The 10,000-nt window shown below is 40.1% G+C and overlaps 1 protein-coding gene across 10 annotated transcripts in view; it reads left to right on the top strand.

Annotated features, from left to right (window-relative positions):
* Positions 1-10,000, top strand: part of camk2d1 (calcium/calmodulin-dependent protein kinase (CaM kinase) II delta 1) — a 108,449-nt gene that overhangs the window by 13,195 nt on the left and 85,254 nt on the right. The gene's annotated exons all lie outside the window — the stretch shown is intronic.

Below are 10,000 nucleotides of genomic sequence, written 5' to 3'. Positions count from 1 at the left end.
AGTGTGTAGTTTGCAGAGTGCAGTATGTATTGTGTAGTATGCAAGATCTAGTGTTTAGTGTGCAGTATGTATTGTGCAGTATGCAAGATCTAGTGTGTAGTGTGCAGTATGTATTGTGCAGTATGCAAGATCTAGTGTGGAGTGTGTAGTGTGCAGTATGTAGTGTGCAGTAAGCAAGAGCTAGTGTGTAGTGTGCAGTATGTAGTGTGCAGTGTGCAGTATGCAAGATCTAGTGTGTAGTGTGAAGAATGTAGTGTGCAGTGTGCAGTATGCAAGATCTAGTGTGTAGTGTGCAGTATGCAAGATCTAGTGTGTAGTGTGCAGTATGTAGTGTGCAGTATGCAAGATCTAGTGTGCAGTATGCAAGATCTAGTGTGGAGTGTGCAGTATGCAAGATCTAGTGTGTAGTGTGCAGTATGTATTGTGCAGTATGCAAGATCTAGTGTGTAGTGTGCAGTATGTATTGTGCAGTATGCAAGATCTAGTGTGGAGTGTGTAGTGTGCAGTATGTAGTGTGCAGTGTGCAGTATGCAAGGGCTAGTGTGTAGTGTGCAGTATGTAGTGTGCAGTATGCAAGATCTAGTGTGCAGTGTGAAGTATGTATTTTGCAGTTTGCAAGGTCTGGTGTGTAGTGTGCAATATGTATTGTGCAGTATGCAAGATCTAGTGTGTATTGTGCAGTTTGCAAGATCTAGTGTGTAGTGTGCAGTATGTATTGTGCAGTTTGCAAGATCTAGTGTGTAGTGTGCAGTATGTATTGTGCAGTTTGCAAGATCTAGTGTGTAGTGTGCAGTATGTATTGTACAGTATGCAATATCTAGTGTGTAAGGTGGAGTATGTAGTGTGCAGTGTGCAGTATGCAAGATCTACTGTGCAGTATGCAATATCTAGTGTGTAGTGTGGAGTATGTAGTGTGCAGTGTGCAGTATGCAAGATCTAGTGTGTAGTGTGCAGTATGCAAGATCTAGTGTGTAGTGTGCAGTATGTAGTGTGCAGTATGCAAGATCTAGTGTGTAGTGTGCAGTATGTAGTGTGCAGTATGCAAGATCTAGTGTGTAGTGTGCAGTATGCAAGATCTAGTGTGCAGTGTGCAGTATGCAAGATCTAGTGTGTAGTGTGCAGTATGCAAAATCTAGTGTGTAGTGTGCAGTATGTAGTGTGCAGTATGCAAGATCTAGTGTGTAGTGTGCAATTTGCAAGATCTAGTGTGTAGTGTGCAGTATGTAGTGTGCAGTATGCAAGATCTAGTGTGCAGTATGCAAGATCTAGTGTGGAGTGTGCAGTATGCAAGATCTAGTGTGGAGTGTGCAGTATGCAAGATCTAGTGTGTAGTGTGCAGTATGCAAAATCTAGTGTGTAGTGTGCAGTATGTAGTGTGCAGTATGCAAGATCTAGTGTGTAGTATGTAGTGTGCAGTATGCAAAATCTAGTGTGTAGTGTGCAGTGTGCAGTATGCAAGATCTAGTGTGTAGTGTGCAGTATGTAGTGTGCAGTATGCAAGATCTAGTGTGTAGCGGGCAGTTTGCAAGATATAGTGTGTAGTGTGCAGTATGCAAGATCTAGTGTGTAGTGTGCAGTGTGCACTTTGCAAGATCTAGTGTGTAGTGTGCAGTGTGCAGTATGCAAGATCTAGTGTGTAGTGTGCAGTATGCAAGATCCAGTGTGTAGTGTGCAGTGTGTAGTGTGATTAGAATGACCAATCATGGTTCACTTTTCGTGATGTTTAGGATCACAGTGGAATATGTCTTCAGGGAAACACTGAATGTCTTTTAATGCAAAAGAAGAAAACCTCATGTCATGTTCACAGCACGTTATAGATCACAGTAGAGAGCTCAGCGTCAGTGAGACGATCCCTGAGAGAATGAGTGCTGGAGAATCTTTTGACTGAGGCTCTTGGATTTATTTCTGCATAAACATGGTGTCCTTTAGATAATTTTCCCCAATACCAGGTCTTCATGGCGATCCAGCAGCAAGAATATAAATGAACGGCCACTTGAGATCCTTCAGTTTAGAGAGGGCTGTGTTTGGTGCCTCAGATTTTGAACATGTATTCGACAGATGGAGAGCACAGGTGGTCTCGTTTAGGTCCATATTATCTGAATATTCAAATTAATACTTTAACAAACCTCTAGAGACCATCAGAAAAGTGCCATTGGAATATCATACAAAACTCTTGCATACCTGGGTGAATGTCGTGCACAAACTAAAGAAGATGAGGAATGATTGCTCAGGTCTCAGGAATTACGTTAACAAAAAAACTGAGTTTATTTATGATCGCAGTGTCCCTGAAACAGATGGACATGTTTCGTCCCTTTATCTACGCTATGTTTGAGTCCAGTAAAGATGAATGAAATTTACTCGGGTAAATACCAAATTTTTATTAATAATAATTTCAACATTTTATCTGTATATCATAACTAATATTTATTAAAGTCGGCCAAACTGATGAAACGAACGCGGCCAAACTGATGAAGCGAACGCGGCCAAACTGATGAAGCGAACGCGGCCAAACTGATGAAGCGAACGTCGGCCAAACTGATGAAGCGAACGTCGGCCAAACTGATGAAGCGAACGTCGGCCAAACTGATGAAGCGAACGCGGCCAAACTGATGAAGCGAACGCGGCCAAACTGATGAAACGAACGTCGGCCAAACTGATGAAACGAACGTCGGCCAAACTGATGAAACGAACGTCGGCCAAACTGATGAAACGAACGTCGACCAAACTGATGAAGCGGACGTCGGCCAAACTGATGAAACGAACGTCGGCCAAACTGATGAAACGAACGCGGCCAAACTGATGAAGCGAACGTCGGCCAAACTGATGAAACGAACGTCGGCCAAACTGATGAAACGAACGTCGGCCAAACTGATAAAGCGAACGTCGGCCAAACTGATGAAACGAACGTCGGCCAAACTGATGAAACGAACGTCGGCCAAACTGATAAAGCGAACGTCGGCCAAACTGATGAAACGAACGTCGGCCAAACTGATGAAACGAACGTCGGCCAAACTGATGAAACGAACGTCGGCCAAACTGATGTAGCGAACGTCGGCCAAACTGATGAAACGAACGTCGGCCAAACTGATGTAGCGAACGTCGGCCAAACTGATGAAACGAACGTCGGCCAAACTGATGAAACGAACGTCGGCCAAACTGATGAAGCGAACGTCGGCCAAACTGATGAAGCGAACGTCGGCCAAACTGATGAAGCGAACGTCGGCCAAACTGATGAAGCGAACGTCGGCCAAACTGATGAAACGAACGTCGGCCAAACTGATGAAGCGAACGTCGGCCAAACTGATGAAACGAACGTCGGCCAAACTGATGAAACGAACGTCGGCCAAACTGATGAAACGAACGTCGGCCAAACTGATAAAGCGAACGTCGGCCAAACTGATGAAACGAACGCGGCCAAACTGATGAAGCGAACGTCGGCCAAACTGATGAAACGAACGTCGGCCAAACTGATGAAACGAACGTCGGCCAAACTGATAAAGCGAACGTCGGCCAAACTGATGAAACGAACGTCGGCCAAACTGATGAAACGAACGTCGGCCAAACTGATAAAGCGAACGTCGGCCAAACTGATGAAACGAACGTCGGCCAAACTGATGAAACGAACGTCGGCCAAACTGATGAAACGAACGTCGGCCAAACTGATGAAACGAACGTCGACCAAACTGATGAAACGAACGTCGACCAAACTGATGAAGCGGACGTCGGCCAAACTGATGAAACGAACGTCGGCCAAACTGATAAAGCGAACGTCGGCCAAACTGATGAAACGAACGTCGGCCAAACTGATGAAACGAACGTCGGCCAAACTGATAAAGCGAACGTCGGCCAAACTGATGAAACGAACGTCGGCCAAACTGATGAAACGAACGTCGGCCAAACTGATGAAACGAACGTCGACCAAACTGATGAAGCGGACGTCGGCCAAACTGATGAAGCGAACGTCGGCCAAACTGATAAAGCGAACGTCGGCCAACCTGATGAAACGAACGTCGGCCAAACTGATGAAGCAAACGTCGGCCAAACTGATGAAACGAACGTCGGCCAAACTGATGAAACGAACGTCGGCCAAACTGATGAAACGAACGTCGGCCAAACTGATGTAGCGAACGTCGGCCAAACTGATGAAACGAACGCGGCCAAACTGATGAAGCGAACGCGGCCAAACTAATGAAACGAACGTCGGCCAAACTGATGAAGCGAACGTCGGCCAAACTGATGAAGCGAACGTCGGCCAAACTGATGAAGCAAACGTCGGCCAAACTGATGAAGTGAACGTCGGCCAAACTGATGAAACGAACGTCGGCCAAACTAATGAAGCGAACGTCGGCCAAACTGATGAAGCGAACGTCGGCCAAACTGATGAAGCGAACGTCGGCCAAACTGATAAAGCGAACGTCGGCCAACCTGATGAAACGAACGTCGGCCAAACTGATGAAGCAAACGTCGGCCAAACTGATGAAACGAACGTCGGCCAAACTGATGAAACGAACGTCGGCCAAACTGATTAAACGAACGTCGGCCAAACTGATGAAACGAACGTCGGCCAAACTGATGAAGCGAACGTCGGCCAAACTGATGAAACGAACGTCGGCCAAACTGATGTAACGAACGTCGGCCAAACTGATTAAACGAACGTCGGCCAAACTGATGAAGCGAACGTCGGCCAAACTGATGAAACGAACGTCGGCCAAACTGATGAAACGAACGTCGGCCAAACGGATGAAACGAACGCGACCAAACTGAGCTACGGAAAGGCACTATAAATCTTCTTCTTCTTCTTCTTCTTCTTCTTCTTCTTCTTCATCTTCATCTTCATCTTCTTCTTCTTCTTCTTCTTCTTCATCATCATCATCATCATCATCATCATCATCATCTTCATCTTCTTCTTCTTCTTCTTCATCTTCATCTTCATCTTCATCTTCTTCTTCTTCTTCTTCTTCATCTTTTTCTTCTTCTTCTTCTTCTTCTTCTTCTTCTTCTTCTTCTTCTTCTTCTTCTTCTTCTTCTTCTTCTTCTTCTTCTTCTTCTTCTTCTTCTTCTTCTTCTTCTTCTTCTTCTTCTTCTTCTTCTTCTTCATAGCTTCATGGAGGGTTGTCCATTTGTCCAAACGCAGGCTGTACTCTGCATCCATTACGCCTGTCGTGTGTAGTTAGACGGATGGAAAGCACGTGTGTTGTGCAGACATGCAGTGGTTTCTCTGGTAATTACACTGGTATGAACGTCTCCGCATGTTAACTCTTTACCCACTAGCATTTAAAAAAAAAGTTGCCAGCCACCGCCAGGGTTTTTGACCATTGTCACCAAAACTGAATAGCCCATAGAATATTTAGTTTTACGAATATCTGAGCATGCAATATATCAGAAGAAAGAGCTCTTCTTGTAAACAACAAAAAACCCATTTTATTCTCACTTCATGCATTCCTTTTTTATCAACACTTGAATATAGGTGAGTTTAGTAAAAAAGCAACAATTTGAACAAAAACTCTGTTTTTGGCGGGGAAAGTGTTAAGAGACGCCGGAGAGCTCATGAACATGATAATGAGTCACACCGTTTAAAGCACACAATAACGAGGCCGATTTACAGGCTGTTCGTATGCTGGAGGAAGAACATACTCATCATCATCATCATCATCATCATAACAGGGTCTGTGGCGTGCTAGACAGCTTTGGGTTTCATTACTAGCAGTTTTCAGACGCGTTTTAATCGGTCTATCAGTAATGATATCATACTAATGAGTTCTGATGAACATGGCACACATACTGCAAAAAATGCTTTTCTTAGTATTTTTGTCTCGTTTCTAGTCAAAATATTTAAAAAAATCTAACATTAGGAAACATTTACTAGTCAAGTACAAATGATTGTCTTGTTTTGGGAAAATAACTCAAAATGAAGAGAGTTTTTGCTTAAAATAAGATAAATAATCTGCCAATGGGGTGAGAAAAATAATCTTGTTTTCTGTTTGAATTAAGATTATTTGGCCTATTTTAGGCAAAAACACTTTCAATTTTGAATTATTTTATCCCAAAACAAGGCAATTACTTTTGGTTGTCTAGTAAATACTTCTTGTTTTAAGAATTTTAAGATTATTTAGCTTATTATAGAAAATAAGAAAAGCATTTTTTTGCAGTGTATCATCATTACTCCCGTGAATGTAAATATATAATAAAGTGTGATTTCAGTGTGATCTGAGCTGAATTCATCACCACTACTCCAGTCTTCAGAGTCGCATGATCCCTCACTCGTCAACATGCAGCCCGTGGAGAATGATGAGAATCTGCCTGCCATTCATTAGCAGGTCTGCACACGCAAACACACACCAAAAATATGGAGTCAATATGACGAGGCCCGACCACATTCACGTGAATCCAAATCAACGCATTTCATCATGGTTGCTATGGAGACTGAACCACATTCCTTTGGGGGTTTAGGTGACATCACACACACACACACACACACACACACACACACACACACACACACACACACATTTGTTTTTGTGAAATATGGCGACATTTCACAGGCGTAATGGTTTTTATCCTGTACAAAACGTATTTTCTATCCCCCTCCACTGCCCCTAAACCTACCCATCACACACACACACACACACACACACACACACACACACACACGTTGGCTTTCACAGAGCTCTCATTCAGAAAGCCATAAATGTCACGCGCGTCATCTTGTTCAGCCTCCGCTTGTGTCTACAGAACCGTAGGATTCTAATATTTATTTGAAGCAAAAATTGGAAAAAAATGTGTTGCATTGAAAGTACAACATCTGAGTCATTCCTACTATGCAGTATTGTCTTGTCACATTAAATCCTGTTCGAGTATATTATTGAAAACACATCCTCGTGTATTCTTGGTCTCATTCCCTGTTCTCACTGAGGAATGGCTAAACGTGCATCAATGAGCCTTGGCCGCCCATGACCCTGTGGCCGGTTCTCCACTGGTCCTTCCTTGGAGCACTTTTGATAGATACTGACCACTGCAGACCGGGAACAGCCCACAAGAGCTGCAGTTTTGGAGATGCTCTGACCCAGTCGTCTAGCCGTCACAATCTGGCCAAACTCGCTCAAATCCTTACGCTTGCCCATTTCTCCTGCTTCACACACATCAACTCTGAGGACAAAATGTTCACTTGCTGCCGAATATATCCCACCCACTAACAGGAGCCGTGATGAAGAGATGATCAGTGTTATTCACGTAACGTGGTCATAATGTTATGCCTGATGATCGGTGTATATCTATATATGTTTAAGGCGATATGGCAATCTGATATGCACTCTTTATAAAATTCTCAATATTCATAAAAAAATATAACAATTAAAATAATAAGTAATGAAATGCATTTTATTTGAACAGATTGAGTTGTTTTAATGCATTTTCTGCAGCTATTTCTGCCCCGTCCTCGTATTTCCTCTGAATGTAATCCAACTATTCAAATGAGCGTTTGCTGTGGAAAACAATGCGGCGTCTGAGAGCTCATTTGAATAGGGCTGAAGTTATCAGACGCACATTTGCATACGCAGACACGGGGGAGGTTGCCAAAAATAGAAGTGTAAAAAAAGAAGTGTAGATACACAAACAGACAGCAGAAGTTTGACTGACGAAAGACAGACAGATGGATATAGAGAAGCCAAACTAATGCGAATGGGAAGAGAAACGAGGATCTGAAGCTGGAGAAAGTGAATTATGAAACCTCCTTATTGATATCTCAAACATTTTATGTTACTATTCCCCAGATTTGCAGGATAATGTGAAAGGCTTTGGACCCTGGATCCCTAATCTCACGGGTTTATCTGGATAACAATACATTGTGTGGGTCAAAGTTATCCATTTTTCTTTCATGCCGAAAATCATTAGGATATTAAGATCATGTTCAAAGAAGATATTTAGTAAATGTCCAACTGTAAATATATCCACTGTAAAAAATATTGTTGGTTTAACTTAAAAAAAGTAAGTAACCTGGTTGCCTTAACATTTTGAGTTTATTGAAATTAAAAATTTGAGTTGATACAATGAAGGACATGGGTTTGATAAATAGAAACCCAAAATATTATTGTTTCTGAATCACATAAAAAATGTGATAAATCATGAAAAAAAGCACAATTTGGCTGCTTCATCACTAATAAAACACAATTACCCAATAAAATCTTTTAATAATATTTGAATAAAGGCTGTCGAATCTCAAACATTTTAATTAACTCAAATTTTTAATTTCAATGAACTCAAAATTTTAAGGCAACCAGGCAATATATTTTTTTTTTATATATTTTTGTACAGTGCAGATATATGTTATTAGTAGAAATATGCATTGCTGAGGACTTCATTTGGACAACTTTAAAGGAGATTTTCTCAATATTTAGATTTTATTGCACCCTCAAAAAATGACTTGTTGAATTTACTTAAAAAATATGCGTCTTGCGCACAACTATACTATGCAGTTTTTACAAATAACAATTTAGTTATATGAACAAAATAAATTCAAGTAAAGCTGACAAAATTTATTTGAGTAAATACAAACCATTTGAATTTGTCACCGTTACGCAATATTTATATGTGCAGTTTACTTAATAATATTATGTTATATTTATATAAGCTTATTATGTAAGTTGAACACATTTATCAATTGAATTTACCTTTAAAACTTTTAAATAACAACAAGCATATTTTTTTAGAAATAAAATGCCAAAATAACTTATTGGACAAAGGCATATTTAACCGAAAGCAGGAATTGCATCCAATAAATGTGTGTATAAGTGCCCTAAACACAATGCCAACCACAACATTACAGAAAACTCCTCAATGTCCAACATAAACTAACAATGTCTTAATAGAATGTAGTAATTTAAGTTGAGAAAACTTAATTTTTTTAAGGGTTACTAATTAAAGTAATTTTTTTAGGAAACTGCAGGAAAAACTAAATCATTTAAGTTGGAATGGAATGAAATTAAGTTAGACTAATGTAAATAATAGGATTGAATGAACTCAAATAATATAAGTGTGATTGACCCTTTGAAAGTAAGTTGATAAAACGTAATAAGTTAAGTTGAGAGAACTTAACATGTTTAGGTGTTACCAATTGAAGTCATTTTTTTTAAGTTGATCCAACTGTTCACTTTTTACAGTGTAAACACAATGCCAACCACAACATTACAGAAAACTGATGTCCAACATAAACTAATAACGTCTTTACTAAAAAAAAACACATAAAATAACACTTTAATCCCTAAATTTACTCTCCTAACACAGTCCCTTGCAAAGCATCCTGGGAACTGCAGATCCACAGCCGAGTTAGTTAAGTCAGCACAAATATGTCATGTAGTTTTAACACAAGTTAATTAGGTAAACTTCAGTTTTAAATATTTAAGGTTGATTGAACACAATTAAATTAAGTTATAATTAGGTAAAGTGGGCATAATTTAAATGTGTCATTTCAATGAAGGGCCTGATCTTTTATTTTATTTTAAGTGCCCTCCGATTCCAGATTTTCAAATATTGTCCTATCAAACCACACATCAATGGAGAGATTATTTTAAATGAAGCTGAAGCCCTGCTTTCACGAGTTGTTTCTGGATAAAGCAATCGAACGCTGTCCTAATGAGGCGCGACGAGACCTTTTACAGCAACTCATTTCTCTTTCCACGCGGAGAGAAAGCCACATATTAAGGAGAGCGAGATGTGGCAGAAGGAGACTAGAAAGGCAGTTTTTCATCATTAATGCTCTGTTTTTACTCCTTTTACACTCGCCGCACTTCCATTACTGATATTGTGAAATCACAGTGCTTTGTTATACCGACTAAAAAAAAAAATATTTTCCTCTTGCGGTAAGTCATTTATAAAACCATGCTGATGGATGTTGGTAGGTTTACGTATATATATATATATATATATATATATATATATATATATATATATATATATATATATATATATATATATATATATATATATATATATATATATATATATA

Source organism: Pseudorasbora parva, chromosome 1 (assembly GCF_024679245.1).
Source record: "Pseudorasbora parva isolate DD20220531a chromosome 1, ASM2467924v1, whole genome shotgun sequence".
In the NCBI taxonomy this organism is placed as follows: Eukaryota; Metazoa; Chordata; class Actinopteri; order Cypriniformes; family Gobionidae; genus Pseudorasbora; species Pseudorasbora parva.
This window is presented reverse-complemented; position numbering and strand designations above follow the sequence as displayed.